Genomic DNA, 13,806 nt, shown 5'->3' on the forward strand with positions numbered 1-13,806 from the left:
TCAATACTTACATTAATATAATTATTAACAGTATGTCATTACATATTTTGCATAAGTCAATCAAAGTGAGATGGCTTGATTTTCATTGACAATATGTAACACACACTAGCAAAAATTTGTGCGTAAAAATGAACGACGCATTAATAGATTCAAGCTAGCATCGTGTTTTTTCATACCAGTCTACTTGTCGATGTGACCGTAGTGGTGCGACGTGCCTGGGTGATGTCGTGATGCTATTATATTTTTTTCTTACAAGACATTGTGTGTTGCAGCACCACAACGAATGTGCACGGATAGATTAAGCTGCTGCTGCTGCTACTGATGTAGTGCAAAGCTTTTTGCACGGCAACGTAGCTCAATTCTGTGCAATACAGATTTGTACAAGGTGCTTGGTTTATTTCGTCTTTAGGTGCTGGCAGCAATAAAATAAGTTGCAAACCACCTTCAAGGACGAGTTACCCAAACCTCACCTGACAAGCTTCAGGAATATATTGACATCAATCCAGGTGAGCTGACCCAAGCAAGCTAACCAGCTTCCGTAGTCAGAGGCATCTTTTAGCCTATTTTGCCAATGCAATAACGAGGTAAGATATTATTACGTAAATTTTAGCTTCAAATTCCTCACCGGTACAATATGCTAGCATATTTTAACATCAGGTCATATTAAAAACAATACGGATAATAGTAATGACACATATTGACCATATTGGATATTATGCATTACCCAGCGAAGCGGGTTGAGTAGCAACAAGCAATTGTTTCTATGGTTAATGCATGATCATTTGTGTACACATACATAAGGCTAAGATGGATAGACCACCATCTTCAGTCGACTAAATAGATGCAATTGCTCGCGGGTATAATCATAGCACACAATATTAGTAATTAGGGTGGAAGAAGATGGTAGTGAAAGGTTCTTATTTGAGCAAAGTAGGTGAGGATAATTTGCGATGTGTGTTTTAAAAAGACAGTTGACGAAAATGACATAATTAATTAGGATGCAATCGGGATTTGAATTCATTGTAATTAATACCTGACAGATTGAAGCATGTATAATTAATTTATGTCATTGTTCGCAGGAGATGGTTGATATAAAAGATGTGAAATCAGATTAATTATAATATATTTGTTGTAGATGGCTTTTGCTGTAGATTATAAAATCTTTGCCAATGACGATGATGACGATGGTATTGATTAAGATGATGATGATAACGATGTCAATAATGATTATTATTACCATTATAATGACGACGACGAAGCCCGGCGACGAAGATGATAACATTAATATTAATGTTCATTTTCTTTCTATACAGAAGAGCTGCGCAGCTCATAAATAATGATAGGATATATTATTGTTAATGTAGGCTTACCACTTCGTGCCTTGGTACAACTACCTTGGCACAACTCCATGCCATGGCACATAAAAAGAACTTACTAACTAAAATTATTATTGTCATAGTCAAGACGTCGGTTTAAAACATTTTCTGTGTCACACATAAAATGAAACAAAATTGAATGTATACATATTTTGAAACACTGAGTTACGCAGATAGTTTATTACCACGATGCTGATTCTGATGCTGTTGCTGCTGCTGCACTCTCTAAGAAATAAAGGTTTTAAAAAGGTTCTAAAGTTGTCCCCTCAGAACCAATGGTTCCAAAACCGTCGAAAATGGCCCCAGAATGGGATACCGAACCGTTTTTGGTTCTTTAGAGAACCTTTAAGGGTTCTCCAAAATTAAAGAACCTTTTTGAGAGATTCAAGAGGGAGGGTTCTCCTGAGAGGACAAAAAAGGTTCTATTTAGAACCTTTATTTCTTAGAGTGTGCTGCTGATGATCACGATGATGGTGATGAAGATGATAATGATGGTAATAATGATGGTGATAATGATGGCGATAGTGATGCTGATGGTAATAGTCTGCTAACAGTTTTTTCTACTTGAGACATTATAGAACCAGGGATATGTAGAAATAACATGTTGACCAAACTAATTCAAAACCATTAGGATTGCACAATATAATACATAAAAGTAAAGTCTTTACATGCGTTAATGACATGACAGCATCAAGGGTCTGCATTGTTTTTGACACAGACTGATTATTAACTTTAGCCTACATGATTATGTCTAATTATATTTTAATAATTAATGTATTATAATTATGATGATGACGACTTCGACGATGCTATTAAAGAACACCAGTTCTCAGAAAACTGCACAGTGCACACTCATATTATAATAGTGCATGGCAATATTCTTGGTAAAGTAGGTTTACCACTACGTGCATTGACACGTGAAAATAACATAGTGATAACACATTAATGACGGTAGTAAACTTGCCTCAGCTCATAGTTGCACACAGTGAATTAGAATTTCATAAACTGCTGCATGCGTCGGTTGGCAATCTCTGTGTTTGCATTATTAGCTAAATTATTTTCTATATTAGATGTGCAATAATACAGTACAGTTTATCTTCGTTAGTTTTGTTTGATGGTGATAGTGAGTATGATGGTGATGGACATGGTGATGGTGCTAATTGTCTTTATATACTTGAAACATTGTAAAATTAACATGTTGATTAAATACCATCAGGATTGCACAATATGATACATAAAAATAACCTACGAACAGTAACATGTTGACCAAACTAAATAAAAGACCATCAGAATTGCACAATATGATACATACATAAAAGTAACTTACTGATGTAGGTTAATGACATGATAGGCCTAGTAACTAGTGATGCATTATTGTTGACAACGACCAATCATGCTAATTGCTAATGTGTATATTCATTCAAGTGGAGTAGCTACACGTGTAATGATATAACACTTTTACATGTCTAATTATATTAATTATTATAATGATGACGGCATCGATGATGCTATATAGACACCGGACACAACGTATTCTATACATGTATTATTCTCTGAAAAGCTGCACAGTGCACACTTATGTTATAATAGTGCATGACAATATTCTTGGTAATGTAGGTTTACCACTACGTGCATTGACACATGAAAACAACATAGTGGATTAATACATTAACGACGGTAACTAGGGTAACCTTGTTTAAGCTCATAGTGTAGTTGCACACAGTAATTTAGAATTTTATATTAAATCTGGCTTGGAGTCTCTGAATTTATTAATAATTATCATGATATTGACGACGACAACGACGATAATATCAACAATCAAATTATTTTCATTTCATTTCTACTCAGAAAGACTTACTATAATTCCATTATTATTAACATGATTAATGAGAAGTTGCCGCTCCGTGCGCTGGCACATATGATGCTGAGTTGAATGGCAATTGTATAAATGTATGAGTTTAGGCCCACCATTCTCTCGGTTTGCTCATAAAATGGACTAAATATGAATGTATACATTTAAATATTGAGAGGTGTTTATTATGATGATGATGATCTACTCAAAAAGGTTGCTCATAATGTGCATACTGATCTTATATTATTGCTAATGTAAGCTTACCACTCCATGGTTTGACACCTAAAAATAAGTGCTAATTTACCATTCTCTGCGTTATACATAATAAAAAAGAACTGACTTATACACATTTTAAAGATGCATTTATCAGAACAATAATGATATCAATAATAATCACCATCATCATCCTAATCATCACCATCATTATATTTTTCATTTTACAGATTTTAATAAAAAATATCCAAAGACGTTACTGTAATTTTCATAATAAAGCAATGATATACTGTGGCGTATTCTGATGGTTACTATGATTAAAGTGATGTCAAAAATCATTTGCCATGGTCTTAGCTTACGTTTGCATCGACCCAGAGCATCGACCCAGCCATGTGTTTAATTGGTAGCCAGCGATAGGCCGGTTTTTCTCACCTCAGATTTTGCGGTCATTTCTTGTTAACGATCATATCAAATTTGCATCAAAATACAATCAGCTTGTTCTCGGGAAGTTTGTATGGAAATACGAAGACCTTGAGAATTTGTTTTACCTGCGATGCTGAATCCACGTATTGGAAGTGACGATACAAAATGCAGAAAATTATCATTTAAATTATTATATTCAATCACTTTGGGCATATGACTATATTATAAGTACGGATTCATTAATGATTAATGGTTACACTACACCTTTCACTCGATGACACGTACTCAATTATGAAGTAAAATGAAACACTTTCAAACCTCAGTATGGTGCTTAATATTCGTCATAAAATATCTGAAAATTCTGAATAAAATTTTCTTGATTAGATATATGTTTCAGTAGCTTTATTAGCTATTCCTGACGGAACTAGCTCTGGTTGAGTTGAAAATTTCATTTCCTGTCCAACTATTTTGGATATGTAGTTTGATACTTTAAGTGCACGATGATAAATGCGAAAATCCAAGCTGGCAGAAATGGGATGAAAATGATATTAGGAGTAGGACTCGCAAACAAAAAAGGAAAAATATTTTACTTAAAATTTGCGAGCGTACCTAGAAACTACCTTTCGTATTGAAGATATACATTTTCCCCCAAAAAACCCTAAGCAATTTAGATCTTTTTGTGAAAAAATGATGGACGCCTTTTCCTCCGAGCTACATACATTAATATCAATTTTTTTTTTAAAATCAATTTTTAATAATTTGTCATAAAATTACGCCATTATTTGTCATAATTATTGTCATATTTGTCACTATATCATGAATTTCAAAAAATCAAAATTATTTGATATCAGAAGGACATTCCTCGTTGTCAGAATGCAATTTGGTGTGTCTGATGTGCTCTCATGTCCCATAAAAATACTGTGCGAACGTTGCTGTGCAATTCCTTAACTAATCGTATGAATCTACAAAAAATGCTTTGCACACAAACTTTATCTAGCCAGAAGCCGATGCTATAAAACATCTTAACCCTATTTCAGGAAAGTGTTTTATTGGTCCATCTACTTGTAGTTCTCAAGCTCAGTTATGAATAGTCCATTATACTGTACATTGCTACAATATTTATAATGGATTAATTTTGTAGTACGATTTACTAGAGGTCAAACCTTCGGTACCAATAAACCTCAATTCACCATGATCATGATGATCTCAATTAAAATAATTGTCCAGTCATTCTGCTCTTCTAATGAAAGTGACAAATGGTGTCATGTGGTGTTCACTGAAGGAGTATAACACCTACCCACCACACATACACACCCCACCCACCCCTATTCCCACACCACCTACACCCCCACATACCCACCACCCACACACAACTGTCTCCATTTCATGTACATTATGATTGAAGCCAGTTTTTACAAAAAATATTATCTGACATTTATTAGTTATCCCTATGAGTATAGCTCTAATCATGATTTGAATGTCGCAATTAGTCTTTAACTGCGTCATTGCTCATAAGTTTCAATACTATACATGTACACACGATATAAAATGAATGATATTAATGCGAATATAAGAATATTTTTACATTTTGAACTGTATATCATTAATGAAATGGCGACTCTGTGACTGACAATGATGGACTAGATCTACAAGTACATCTATATTAGCTATAGGGCTTATTGATCAAAGTTAATTCAATAGTTTATACATCACTGCATGTCCACTTCACCAAATGAAAGAGTATACTGTCGTCAAAACGTCAACATGGTCAACGAATTGTACACATATTTCTAAAAACAATCAAGGCGTACCTTAAAAATTAAAATTGTTGTTGTTGTTGTTGTTGGTTTTAATTCATTACCATCGGCAGTACTTACCATCCAGACCCAGAAAATGCTTTGGTACAGTTTAACAATATGCCTGAAACATTTATTTGCGGTAATGAACATTTGATATAGTATTAAATTGGTTATTTTGAAAAAAAAATTTGATAATATTTGACACAAAAACTGCTACATCTGTTTAAAACGACTTAAAAAAAGCTGGGTTCGTTTATTCATGGACAAATGGGAATGCTTGAAAGACCTTTGATAAATAATATACATTGCTTTATGGTTGAGAACGCTTTAAAAAAAAAGAATTCTTTGTGAGTTAAGGGCTGGGGTATGGACAGTATTTATTGTGGGACATTAGAGCACATCAGACATATCGAATTGCATTCTGAATACGAAGAATGTCATTCTGATATTAAATAATTTTGATTTTTGAAATTCGCAATTTAATACACATTTTATGGCAAATCATTAAAATTGATATTTTTGATATTTAACAGTACTTGAAGTAAACTTTATAAATCTGATGATTTATACTTAAAGTGTATGTAGGTGGGATGAAAAGCCGACGATCAATTGAAAATTTTGACCTTTCGTATTGAAGATATGGATTTTTTCCCAAAACACCAAAAAAAAAAATTAGGTCTTTTTGGGAAAAAAATCCATATCTTCAATATGAAAGGTCAAAATTTTCAATTGACCGTCGGCTTTTCCTTCCTGCTACATACACTTTAAGAATATGTCATTAGATTTATATAATTTACTTCGAGGACTGTTATATATCAAAATTTGAAAAATATCAAATTTTTATAATTTGTCATAAAATTTGTATTATATTGTGATTTTCAAAAATGAAAATTATTTGATATCAGAAAGACATGCTTCGTATTCAGAATGCAATTCGATAGGTCTGAGGTGCTCTCATGTTTCACAAAAAATACTGTCGAAACGCAATAAACGCTCATTTTAGATCCCTTAAGGAACCCTCGATATTGTAAAACGTATACACATTTTTTATATTTTCTGCGTTGTCCGCTCGTTAAATTCATACGTGCAGGATCATCAATACTGGCATAATAAACGATCTCCCTCGGTCATAGGAGAGTGATTTTGAATAGTTGGACGATATTTGGGAGCCCCTGTGGCACACGCAGTGGATGGAACCCGGCAGACACGCAATTCCATTAATTTCAAGTGACCCCCTACACACGTCTGTGGTAAGATATTGGTACCTCGTTCGTCTAACCAAATGTCTCTGGGCTGACGTCGTATGGGGATCGCAACCTCTTTTTTTATAGCCTACCGAGCGCAAAAATCGCCAAACTCCAGCGACTTCAGAATTCTGTTGCCAGATTAACCCTAACCCTACCCGAGGTTTTTTGGCTATCGGAAGGGAAAGAAGGAACGAAAAAGGAGAGAAGATGAAGAAGAAAGTCACTTGGCACCCCTGGGATTCGAACCTCGGACCCCTCGCATGCCACGCAGAAGATCCCCAGCATGTAGCTACACAGGTGACGTTGGCCCGGCCAACGATTCCCTGGGTATATATGACTTGGTCTGATTGCGTCATCAAGTCCCGTGGAATCCGTGCACGCAGAGCGGTTTTAACAGTGAGCTTTAGTGAGTCCTAGTTCTGTTAGGGTTAACAAGGCATATAGGGAAAATATGCATGGTCACTAACCCTAACCCTACCTGAGGTTTTTGGCTATCGGAAGGAAAGAAGGAACGAAAAGGAGAGAAGATGAAGAAGAAAGTCACTTGGCACCCCTGGATTCGAACCTCGGACCCCTCGCATGCCACGCAGAAGATCCCCAGCATGTAGCTACACAGGTGACGTTGGCCCGGCCAACGATTCCCTGGGTATATATGACTTGGTCTGATTGCGTCATCAAGTCCCGTGGAATCCGTGCACGCAGAGCGGTTTTAACAGTGAGCTTTAGTGAGTCCTAGTTCTGTTAGGGTTAACAAGGCATATAGGGAAAATATGCATGGTCACTAACAAGGCATATAGGGAAAATATGCATGGTCACTAACCCTAACCCTACCGGAGGTAGTTTGGCTATCGGAAGGGAAAGAAGGAACGAAAAAGGAGAGAAGATGAAGAAGAAAGTCACTTGGCACCTCCGGGATTCGAACCTCGGACCCCTCGCATGCCACGCAGAAGATCCCCAGCATGTAGCTACACAGGTGACGTTGGCCCGGCCAACGATTCCCTGGGTATATATGACTTGGTCTGATTGCGTCATCAAGTCCCGTGGAATCCGTGCACGCAGAGCGGTTTTAACAGTGAGCTTTAGTGAGTCCTAGTTCTGTTAGGGTTAACAAGGCATATAGGGAAAATATGCATGGTCACTAACCCTAACCCTACCTGAGGTTTTTGGCTATCGGAAGGAAAGAAGGAACGAAAAGGAGAGAAGATGAAGAAGAAAGTCACTTGGCACCCCTGGATTCGAACCTCGGACCCCTCGCATGCCACGCAGAAGATCCCCAGCATGTAGCTACACAGGTGACGTTGGCCCGGCCAACGATTCCCTGGGTATATATGACTTGGTCTGATTGCGTCATCAAGTCCCGTGGAATCCGTGCACGCAGAGCGGTTTTAACAGTGAGCTTTAGTGAGTCCTAGTTCTGTTAGGGTTAACAAGGCATATAGGGAAAATATGCATGGTCATTAACAAGGCATATAGGGAAAATATGCATGGTCACTAACCCTAACCCTACCTGAGGTTTTTGGCTATCGGAAGGGAAAGAAGGAACGAAAAGGAGAGAAGATGAAGAAGAAAGTCACTTGGCACCCCTGGATTCGAACCTCGGACCCCTCGCATGCCACGCAGAAGATCCCCAGCATGTAGCTACACAGGTGACGTTGGCCCGGCCAACGATTCCCTGGGTATATATGACTTGGTCTGATTGCGTCATCAAGTCCCGTGGAATCCGTGCACGCAGAGCGGTTTTAACAGTGAGCTTTAGTGAGTCCTAGTTCTGTTAGGGTTAACAAGGCATATAGGGAAAATATGCATGGTCACTAACAAGGCATATAGGGAAAATATGCATGGTCACTAACAAGGCATATAGGGAAAATATGCATGGTCACTAACCCTAACCCTACCCGAGGTTTTTGGCTATCGGAAGGAAAGAAGGAACGAAAAAGGAGAGAAGATGAAGAAGAAAGTCACTTGGCACCCCTGGATTCGAACCTCGGACCCCTCGCATGCCACGCAGAAGATCCCCAGCATGTAGCTACACAGGTGACGTTGGCCCGGCCAACGATTCCCTGGGTATATATGACTTGGTCTGATTGCGTCATCAAGTCCCGTGGAATCCGTGCACGCAGAGCGGTTTTAACAGTGAGCTTTAGTGAGTCCTAGTTCTGTTAGGGTTAACAAGGCATATAGGGAAAATATGCATGGTCACTAACAAGGCATATAGGGAAAATATGCATGGTCACTAACCCTAACCCTACCCGAGGTTTTTTGGCTATCGGAAGGGAAAGAAGGAACGAAAAAGGAGAGAGATGAAGAAGAAAGTCACTTGGCACCCCCGGGATTCGAACCTCGGACCCCTCGCATGCCACGCAGAAGATCCCCAGCATGTAGCTACACAGGTGACGTTGGCCCGGCCAACGATTCCCTGGGTATATATGACTTGGTCTGATTGCGTCATCAAGTCCCGTGGAATCCGTGCACGCAGAGCGGTTTTAACAGTGAGCTTTAGTGAGTCCTAGTTCTGTTAGGGTTAACAAGGCATATAGGGAAAATATGCATGGTCACTAACCCTAACCCTACCTGAGGTTTTTGGCTATCGGAAGGGAAAGAAGGAACGAAAAGGAGAGAAGATGAAGAAGAAAGTCACTTGGCACCCCTGGATTCGAACCTCGGACCCCTCGCATGCCACGCAGAAGATCCCCAGCATGTAGCTACACAGGTGACGTTGGCCCGGCCAACGATTCCCTGGGTATATATGACTTGGTCTGATTGCGTCATCAAGTCCCGTGGAATCCGTGCACGCAGAGCGGTTTTAACAGTGAGCTTTAGTGAGTCCTAGTTCTGTTAGGGTTAACAAGGCATATAGGGAAAATATGCATGGTCACTAACCGTAATACTACACGAGGTTTTTTTGCTATCGGAAGGGAAAGAAGGAACGAAAAGGAGAGAAGATGAAGAAGAAAGTCACTTGGCACCCCTGGATTCGAACCTCGGACCCCTCGCATGCCAAGCAGAAGATACCAAGCATGTAGCTACACAGGTGACGTTGGCCCGGCCAACGATTCCCTGGGTATATATGACTTGGTCTGATTGCGTCATCAAGTCCCGTGGAATCCGTGCACGCAGAGCGGTTTTAACAGTGAGCTTTAGTGAGTCCTAGTTCTGTTAGGGTTAACAAGGCATATAGGGAAAATATGCATGGTCACTAACCCTAACCCTACCTGAGGTTTTTGGCTATCGGAAGGAAAGAAGGAACGAAAAGGAGAGAAGATGAAGAAGAAAGTCACTTGGCACCCCTGGATTCGAACCTCGGACCCCTCGCATGCCACGCAGAAGATCCCCAGCATGTAGCTACACAGGTGACGTTGGCCCGGCCAACGATTCCCTGGGTATATATGACTTGGTCTGATTGCGTCATCAAGTCCCGTGGAATCCGTGCACGCAGAGCGGTTTTAACAGTGAGCTTTAGTGAGTCCTAGTTCTGTTAGGGTTAACAAGGCATATAGGGAAAATATGCATGGTCACTAACCCTAACCCTACCTGAGGTTTTTGGCTATCGGAAGGAAAGAAGGAACGAAAAAGGAGAGAAGATGAAGAAGAAAGTCACTTGGCACCCCTGGATTCGAACCTCGGACCCCTCGCATGCCACGCAGAAGATCCCCAGCATGTAGCTACACAGGTGACGTTGGCCCGGCCAACGATTCCCTGGGTATATATGACTTGGTCTGATTGCGTCATCAAGTCCCGTGGAATCCGTGCACGCAGAGCGGTTTTAACAGTGAGCTTTAGTGAGTCCTAGTTCTGTTAGGGTTAACAAGGCATATAGGGAAAATATGCATGGTCATTAACAAGGCATATAGGGAAAATATGCATGGTCGCATATAGGGAAAATATGCATGGTCATTAACAAGGCATATAGGGAAAATATGCATGGTCACTAACAAGGCATATAGGGAAAATATGCATGGTCACTAACAAGGCATATAGGGAAAATATGCATGGTCACTAACCCTAACCCTACCCGAGGTTTTTGGCTATCGGAAGGAAAGAAGGAACGAAAAAGAGAGAAGATGAAGAAGAAAGTCACTTGGCACCCCTGGATTCGAACCTCGGACCCCTCGCATGCCACGCAGAAGATCCCCAGCATGTAGCTACACAGGTGACGTTGGCCCGGCCAACGATTCCCTGGGTATATATGACTTGGTCTGATTGCGTCATCAAGTCCCGTGGAATCCGTGCACGCAGAGCGGTTTTAACCCTAACCCTACCTGAGGTTTTTGGCTATCGGAAGGAAAGAAGGAACGAAAAAGGAGAGAAGATGAAGAAGAAAGTCACTTGGCACCCCTGGATTCGAACCTCGGACCCCTCGCATGCCACGCAGAAGATCCCCAGCATGTAGCTACACAGGTGACGTTGGCCCGGCCAACGATTCCCTGGGTATATATGACTTGGTCTGATTGCGTCATCAAGTCCCGTGGAATCCGTGCACGCAGAGCGGTTTTAACAGTGAGCTTTAGTGAGTCCTAGTTCTGTTAGGGTTAACAAGGCATATAGGGAAAATATGCATGGTCACTAACCCTAACCCTACCCGAGGTTTTTTGGCTATCGGAAGGAAAAGAAGGAACGAAAAAGGAGAGAAGATGAAGAAGAAAGTCACTTGGCACCCCTGGATTCGAACCTCGGACCCCTCGCATGCCACGCAGAAGATCCCCAGCATGTAGCTACACAGGTGACGTTGGCCCGGCCAACGATTCCCTGGGTATATATGACTTGGTCTGATTGCGTCATCAAGTCCCGTGGAATCCGTGCACGCAGAGCGGTTTTAACAGTGAGCTTTAGTGAGTCCTAGTTCTGTTAGGGTTAACAGTGAGCTTTAGTGAGTCCTAGTTCTGTTAGGGTTAACAAGGCATATAGGGAAAATATGCATGGTCACTAACCCTAACCCTACCTGAGGTTTTTGGCTATCGGAAGGGAAAGAAGGAACGAAAAGGAGAGAAGATGAAGAAGAAAGTCACTTGGCACCCCTGGGATTCGAACCTCGGACCCCGCATGCCACCACGAAGATCCCCAGCATGTAGCTACACAGGTGACGTTGGCCCGGCCAACGATTCCCTGGGTATATATGACTTGGTCTGATTGCGTCATCAAGTCCCGTGGAATCCGTGCACGCAGAGCGGTTTTAACAGTGAGCTTTAGTGAGTCCTAGTTCTGTTAGGGTTAACAAGGCATATAGGGAAAATATGCATGGTCACTAACCCTAACCCTACCTGAGGTTTTTGGCTATCGGAAGGGAAAGAAGGAACGAAAAGGAGAGAAGATGAAGAAGAAAGTCACTTGGCACCCCTGGATTCGAACCTCGGACCCCTCGCATGCCACGCAGAAGATCCCCAGCATGTAGCTACACAGGTGACGTTGGCCCGGCCAACGATTCCCTTGGTCTGATTGCGTCATCAAGTCCCGTGGAATCCGTGCACGCAGAGCGGTTTTAACAGTGAGCTTTAGTGAGTCCTAGTTCTGTTAGGGTTAACAAGGCATATAGGGAAAATATGCATGGTCACTAACCCTAACCCTACCCGAGGTTTTTTGGCTATCGGAAGGGAAAGAAGGAACGAAAAAGGAGAGAAGATGTGGTGGAAAGTCACTTGGCACCCCCCGGATTCGAACCTCGGACCCCTCGCATGCCACGCAGAAGATCCCCAGCATGTAGCTACACAGGTGACGTTGGCCCGGCCAACGATTCCCTGGGTATATATGACTTGGTCTGATTGCGTCATCAAGTCCCGTGGAATCCGTGCACGCAGAGCGGTTTTAACAGTGAGCTTTAGTGAGTCCTAGTTCTGTTAGGGTTAACAAGGCATATAGGGAAAATATGCATGGTCACTAACCGCGACCCCCGTCGTGTAGGGGAAGAGGCCATCTGGGTGGTCGGAAGGAACGAAAAAGGAGAGAAGATGAAGAAGAAAGTCACTTGGCACCCCTGGATTCGAACCTCGGACCCCTCGCATGCCACGCAGAAGATCCCCAGCATGTAGCTACACAGGTGACGTTGGCCCGGCCAACGATTCCCTGGGTATATATGACTTGGTCTGATTGCGTCATCAAGTCCCGTGGAATCCGTGCACGCAGAGCGGTTTTAACAGTGAGCTTTAGTGAGTCCTAGTTCTGTTAGGGTTAACAAGGCATATAGGGAAAATATGCATGGTCACTAACCCTAACCCTACCTGAGGTTTTTGGCTATCGGAAGGGAAAGAAGGAACGAAAAGGAGAGAAGATGAAGAAGAAAGTCACTTGGCACCCCTGGATTCGAACCTCGGACCCCTCGCATGCCACGCAGAAGATCCCCAGCATGTAGCTACACAGGTGACGTTGGCCCGGCCAACGATTCCCTGGGTATATATGACTTGGTCTGATTGCGTCATCAAGTCCCGTGGAATCCGTGCACGCAGAGCGGTTTTAACAGTGAGCTTTAGTGAGTCCTAGTTCTGTTAGGGTTAACAAGGCATATAGGGAAAATATGCATGGTCACTAACAAGGCATATAGGGAAAATATGCATGGTCACTAACAAGGCATATAGGGAAAATATGCATGGTCACTAACAAGGCATATAGGGAAAATATGCATGGTCACTAACCCTAACCCTACCCGAGGTTTTTTGGCTATCGGAAGGGAAAGAAGGAACGAAAAAGGAGAGAAGATGAAGAAGAAAGTCACTTGGCACCCCTGGATTCGAACCTCGGACCCCTCGCATGCCACGCAGAAGATCCCCAGCATGTAGCTACACAGGTGACGTTGGCCCGGCCAACGATTCCCTGGGTATATATGACTTGGTCTGATTGCGTCATCAAGTCCCGTGGAATCCGTGCACGCAGAGCGGTTTTAACAGTGAGCTTTAGTGAGTCCTAGT

At 41.5% G+C, this 13,806-nt stretch overlaps 1 protein-coding gene across 2 annotated transcripts in view; it reads left to right on the forward strand.

Moving 5' to 3' along the window:
- The first annotated feature begins 206 nt into the window (after nt 1–206).
- Nucleotides 207–13,806, forward strand: part of LOC140154998 (uncharacterized) — a 151,684-nt gene continuing 138,084 nt past the window's right edge. Inside the window, exon 1 of one of the 2 annotated variants that reach the window (XM_072177667.1) lies at nt 207–584. The gene's annotated coding sequence lies outside the window, so the exon portion shown is untranslated. The remainder of the gene's footprint in view (nt 585–13,806) is intronic. The other variant, XM_072177669.1, reaches the window with a different exon arrangement.

This window comes from Amphiura filiformis, chromosome 6 (assembly GCF_039555335.1).
Source record: "Amphiura filiformis chromosome 6, Afil_fr2py, whole genome shotgun sequence".
Lineage (NCBI taxonomy): Eukaryota > Metazoa > Echinodermata > Ophiuroidea > Amphilepidida > Amphiuridae > Amphiura > Amphiura filiformis.